We start from the raw sequence: 6707 nt of genomic DNA, 5'->3' as shown, positions 1-6707 counted from the left end.
CACTAATCTCCTATGTGGGACTTTATCAAAAGCTTTCTGAAAGTCCAGGTACACTACATCCGCTGGCTCTCCCTTGTCCATTTTCTTAGTTACATCCTCAAAAAACTCCAGAAGGTCAGTCAAGCATGATTTCCCCTTCATAAATCCATGCTGACTCGGACTGATCCTTCTACTGCTATCCAAATGTGTCGTAATTTCCTCTTTTATAATTGACTCCAACATCTTTCCCACCACTGACGTCAGGCTATTGACTCCAGAATCTTTCCCACCACTGACGTCAGCAGCAGTTCAATGCAATACGTAATATAGAAGAAAAAAGTAAATCAGTTAAGGTATATGTATATTTAATAGATTAACAAATTGTGCAAAGCAGAAATAATACATTTTTTTGAAAGTTAGGTAGTGTTTGGCAGAGAAGAAGAAGCTGTTGTTCAGATGGTCTAAGGCCGTGTGAAGAGCTATTTAGATTGCATCTGCCGTTGACCTGTTGTGGCGATAGGCAAACTGCAGTGGGTCCAGGTCCTTGCTGAGACAGGAGTTCAGTCCAGTCATGACCAACCTCTCAACGCATTTCATCGCTGTAGATGTGATTGCGACCGTGCGATGGTCATTAAGGCAGCTCACATTAATCTTCTGAGACACTGCTATAATTTTTGCCTTTGTGAAGCAAGTGGAAACTTCCGCCCGCAGCAGTGAGAGGTTGAAAATGACCTTAAATACATCCGGCAGTCGGATGGCCCAAGTTTTCAGAGCCTTACCGGGAACTCCATCGGAAGCTTTCAGCTTGTGAGGGTTCACCCTGTTTGAAGACAGCCCAACATCGGCCTCTGAGACAGAAATCACAGAGTCACCAGGTGCAGCGGGGATCTTCACAGCTGTAGTTATATTCTCCCTTTCAAAGCGCGCAGAGAAGGCGTTGGGTATATCTAGTAGTGAACCATCGCTGCCATTCATGCCATTGGGTTTCGCTTTGAGGGAAGTAATGTCTTGCAAACCCTACCAGGTTTGTCGTACATCTGATGTCGCCTCCAACCTCGTTCAAAATTGCCTCTTCCTCCTTGAAATGGCCCTCCGCAAATCATACCTGGATTTCTGGAACTGGCGCGGGAGGCCAGATTTTAATGCCACTGATCTAGACTTCAGCAGACGGCGTGCACTCTGTTTCATCCACGGCCTTTGGTTTGGGATTGTACAGTAATTCTTTGTAGGAACATACTCATCCACACAGGTTTTACTGGAGTCCGTAAGAACTACACCATACTCATCCAGGTTGGAAGATGAATCGCTGGATACAGTCCAGCCCGCCGATTCAAAGCCGTCCTCTAAGCGCTCCTGTGCTTCCCTGGCCCAAACGTTCTTGGTCCTCACTCCTGGTGCTGCGGTCTTCAGTCTCGGCCTATACTCAGGGAGCAGAAGTACAGCCAGGTGATGAGACTTCCCGAAGTGTGGGAGTGGAACCGCACGGTTGATGGTGGTGTAAGAGTGGTCCAGTGTGTGGTTTCCTCTGGTACCGCAAGCGATCTGTTGATGGTAATTGCTTGGTGATTTTTTTCAGACTGGCCTGGTTAACATCCCCCAAATCGCTGGTGAAGGCGTTAGGGGGCGCTGTTTCCTGCATGTTGATCCCATTGCTCCTTCCCTATGCCACCGAAAGTAGGGTTCACACCTATGAAGTTTGTGACTGAAATGTCTGTTCTCTCTCTTCTCTCTAACAACCTGGAAACCAGTGGAGTGATGGTCATTGGTCACGAACGAATTCCCCACTGACACAGGAGCGACGTGAAACGTCTCGTCCCCTCACAAGTGATCGAGTGTAACGGTCTGACTCTCAGTATCATCTTCATTTCACTTCTCAAAGCGGTCCCGGAGGCACATAACACATTTGACCCGATCTACATTGGTGGCACTTCGACAGTCTTGGCAATATTTGGGAGGAATTCTTCAAGTATTACTACTACTTCTAATATTATTGCTATTATAGCTATTATTATTCGGGTACCTATCTCAGAATTCCACACGTATTCTCACCTCTATTTCCTGCTCGCGACTGGGTGTCCTGGTGTGATATCCCAGGTATTATGGATTGCCCTACCCGCAATACTGGATCGCTCGTCATGTTATTGTCGGCCTCTGACTCTAAAACAGGAGGCGGATTGTATTTATAGTAATGTATGGCATCTTTTATGGGATTGCCTTTTAAAACAACATTTTGGTGAATGATGTTTGCCACGTGGTTGTGTCCGTGTCAGTAACCAGATGAGAAGCTCCCGCACGGGAGGCCGGTCACGAAGGTTCAGTCGCTCGGCATTCACGATGAGGTACTAAATGGGATCAGACATCGGCTTTGTAGTGGAAGCCAGAGAGTAGAGGGAGATTGTCGCATCTCTGACTGGAGGCCTGTGACTCCTATAGTGCCGCAGGGAGCAGTGCTGGGTACGTTTTTGTTTCTCGTCTATATCAACCATCTGAATGATAATGTGGTTTCCTGGAAATCTGCGGATGACAGCCTGATTGGAGGTGTAGTGGACAGCGAGGAAGGCTGTAATGACTTACAGCGGGATCCGCACCAGCTGGAGAAATGAGCTGAAATGGCTGAAGGAATTTAACGCAGAGAAATGCGAGGTGTTGCTCTTCGGTAGAACTAACCAGGGGAGGCTGGACGGTCGGGCACTGAGGAGTGCGGTAGAACAAAGGGAGCTGGCAATACAGGTCCATAATCTGTTGAAAGTGGCGTCACAGGTAGATAGGGTCGTAAAGAAAGCTTTGGGCACATTGGACTTCATGTATCAAAGAGTTAAATACAGGAGATGGGACGTCACGCTGAAGCAGTGTGATACATTTTTGAGTAAATTTACAAGGATGTTGCCGGGTCTGGAGTTCATGCTCTTCCATTGGTTAACAGTGTCTACTGTCGTGATACTTCCCTCAGTATTCATCCTTGTGCTTTCATTTAATTTCAGTTCCGTGTACTTCTTATCAGAATAGTATATGTTCGTTGGAGTGGTTAATCATGTCTCCATTAATGAAAATATATCCTTAGAAGTTTTATCTGACTGTTGTGTAAAGTATTTATGTCTTATTCTGTTCACCCTTCTTTCCCAGGTGGAGTTAATGTAAATAGGTTTGAGTGTACATGGTGTTTTCTGAAATTCCTCATTTCAGTCCTTATTTTCCTTTGTAAGGTTTCCAGATCGGTTTCAGACCGGGATATTATGTGATATGTGTGTTATACACGTCAATATGTATTATTTTGTTTTCCTCGGCTCAAAACCAGAGGTCCGGGCACACTCATTTCTCAATTGTTCAGAACTTTCCGACTATTCTAATGGTGGTCAGTATTGAGCTTTTCTGGAGATTTACTGACATACTGCTGTGTGAGGATGGTGACGGGTGAGGAGGATGGGGGGATGGAGGAGGTGAGGAGCGTGGACAGGGGAGAGAAGATGGTGAGGGAGCTACACACACTCAGACAGGGGATTGGGAAATTCCATTCACACTGACCCAAACACAGTAACCAAGTTAGCACAAGGGGAGGGGTCTGAGTTTCCCATTCTCGCTCCGTTCGCCATTTCCTCCTGTTCCCGAGCTGCGGTGCGAGTTTCCGCTACCATGGAGACGGGGAGACGGTGGGGGGGGGGGGGGGGGTGACGGGGAGTGTCAGTCACTGATTACAGATGGACAGTGCCGGGTGCGACCGGGTAAAGTTGGACTGCCGTTCTCCCGGTCGCACTAACTCTCACCGACCGGAGCGGTCCGACAGCAGTAGGGAGGAGGAGTGGAACAACTGTAGCAACCGTAAACAGGACAACAAACAGGCTGCGTTAACCCTCGCTGCTGGCAGCAGGCAGTTTCTGTCTGGATGTCCATGGCGATCCCTTCTTGTCCTTTCATCACAACCAGCGGGGCGGAGTTTCCCTGTTAAACTCGGCGAATCGAAAGCTGCGAATTTGCTCCAGCCCGGTTTCTGGGAGGGTCTGTGCTCCGCCCAGTGTGAAACAGTGCTGCCCGGCACAGAGCGAGTTTCAGCTCAAACAGCCCTCACCAGGGAGACGCATTTCTGCTGAAAGTAGACAAAACACGTTCGACAATTTACTCCCACCCAACAGGAACAAATTTTGTCAATTATTTTCTCAGTGATTCTAGAACTAAAGGAGTCTATTCACGTTCATTATTTAACACTAACATTAAGAGATTATTACCATACCATCCGGACAACTGCTGTCGCAAGAAACCCCCTCCTCCAGGGTAAACAGCCGGTTTCATTTCACAAGCAGGGGTTGTTGCCCCCACCCAACCGGAATGATTTGTGGAATTTGTCTCCCTGAAAGTCCACAAGACAAAATGACCATAAGACATCGGTGCAGAATCAGCCCATCAGATCCATCGAGTCTGCGCCGCCATTTCATCATGACTGATTCCGTTTCCGTCTGAGCCCCAGTCTCCTGCCTTCTCCGTGCATCCATTCATGCCCTGACCAATCAAGAGACGATCAAACTCTTCCTTAAATATACATAAAGATTTGGCCTCCACAGCAGCCTGTAACAAAGAATTCCACACATTCACCGCTTTCTGGCAAAATAAATGCCTTCCAGAAGGACGCCTCTCCATTGTGAGGTTGCGTCCTCTGGTCTCAGACTCTCCCACCAGAGGGAACATCCTCTCCACATCCACTCCGTCAAACTCTTCAGTCAGGCTTCAATGACGTCACCTCTTATCCTTCTGAAATCCATTGAATACAGGCCCAGAGTCAAACACTTTTCATATGACAAGTCATTCAATCGCAGAATCGTTTTCGTCAACTTCGTTTGAACTCCTTCCAGTTTCACGACACTTTTTCTAAGGTAATGGCCTGAACTGCTGACAGTGCGGCCTCACCAGTGCTTTACAAAGTCTCAACAGGACATCTTTGCTTTTATATTCTATTACTCTTGAAATGAATGCTAATATTGCACCTGCCTTCCTCACCACGGACTCACCCGGAAACTCACCTTTAGGGAATCCAACCCAAGGACTCCCAAGTGCACTTGCGCTTTCGTGTTTTTTCGTAACTTCTCTCCATTTCTAAAATACTCAATCCTTCCACTTCTTCAGTCAAAGAACCTGACAGTACATCTGTGGACACTGTATTCCAACAGCCACTTCTTTGTCCATTCTCCTAATCTGTACCTCCTCAACTTCCTCAAAACTACCTGTCCCTCCACCCTTCTTCAACTCACCTGAAACTTTTCAACAAGGTAATCAATTACATCATCCAAATTCTGGCATACAACGCAAAAAGAAGCAGTCCCAACACATGTCCCTGTGGAACACCACTGGCCATTGCCAGCTAACCAGAACAGGCTCGATTTATTCCCGCTCTTTGCCGCCTACCAATCAGCCACTGATTTATCTATGCCAGAATCTTTCCTGCAATACCACGAGTTCGTAACTTGTTAAGCAGCCTCAGTATAGGAAGGATGTGGAAGCATTCGAAAGAGTACAGAGGAGATTTACCAGGATGCTGCCTGTTTTAGAGAGTATGGATGATGATCAGAGATTAAAGGAGCTAGGGCTTTACTCTTTGGAGAGAAGGAGGATGAGAGGAGACATGATAGAGGTGTACAAGATATTAAGAGGAATAGATAGAGTGGATAGCCAGCGCCTCTCCCTCAGGGCACCACTGCTCAGTACAAGAGGACATGGCTTTAAGGTAAGGGGAGGGAAGTTCAAGGGGGATATTAGAGGAAGGTTTTTCACTCAGAGAGTGGTTGGTGCGTGGAATGCACTGCCTGAGTAAGTGGTGGAGGCAGATCCACTAGTGAAGTTTAAGAGACTACTAGACAGGTATATGGAGGAATTTAAGGGGGGGTGTTATATGGGAGGCAGGGTTTGAGGGTCAGCACAACATTCTGGGCCGAAAGGCCTGTAATGTGCTGTACTATCCTATGTTTTATGTATGGAATCTTGTCAAAGGCCTTCTGAAAATCCGAGTACACAGTTTCGATCGATTCTCCTTTGCCTCTCCTGCTTGTTATTTCTTCAGATAATTCCAACAGATTTATCAGTCGAGATTGTCCTTTGAGGAAACCATGCTGACGACGGCTTATCTTACCATGTGCCTCCAAGTACCCTCAGAGCTACTTAATAATAGACTCCAACACCTTTCCAACCCGAGATCAGCCTAACTGGCCTACAATTTCCTTTCTTCTGACTCTTTCCCTTCTGGAAGAGTGGAGTGACACATGCAAAATTCCAGTGTTCCGGAACCTTTCCAGATCCCAGTGCTTCTTGAATGATCATCACTAATGCTTCCACAATCTCTTCAGACACCGCTTTCAGAATCCTGGGATCTCACCATCTGGTCCAGGTGACTTATCTCCCTTCAGACCTTTTAGTTCCCCAACAACCTTCGCTCTAATGATGGTAACTTCACACACTTCATGAACCATGACACCGGGAAATCCCACCATATTGCTCGTGTCGTCCACAGTGAAGACTGATGCAAAATACTCAATCAGTTCGTCCGCCATTTCCTTTCCCCATTACTATCTCTCCAGCGTCTTTTCCCAGCGTCCGACACCTGGTCTCACATTTTGCTTCCGACTGTACGTTTCGAAAGAAACTTTCGATATCCTCTTGGAATGTCGCTTATTCCAAAGGGCCGGATGATTTAACACGGGAAAGAGTGATGGGCTGATCAAAACTGGGAACCATGGAGGCAGTGAGGC

This window comes from Hemitrygon akajei, unplaced genomic scaffold (assembly GCF_048418815.1).
Source record: "Hemitrygon akajei unplaced genomic scaffold, sHemAka1.3 Scf000053, whole genome shotgun sequence".
Taxonomy (NCBI): domain Eukaryota; kingdom Metazoa; phylum Chordata; class Chondrichthyes; order Myliobatiformes; family Dasyatidae; genus Hemitrygon; species Hemitrygon akajei.
Note: the sequence above shows the minus strand (reverse complement) of the source record.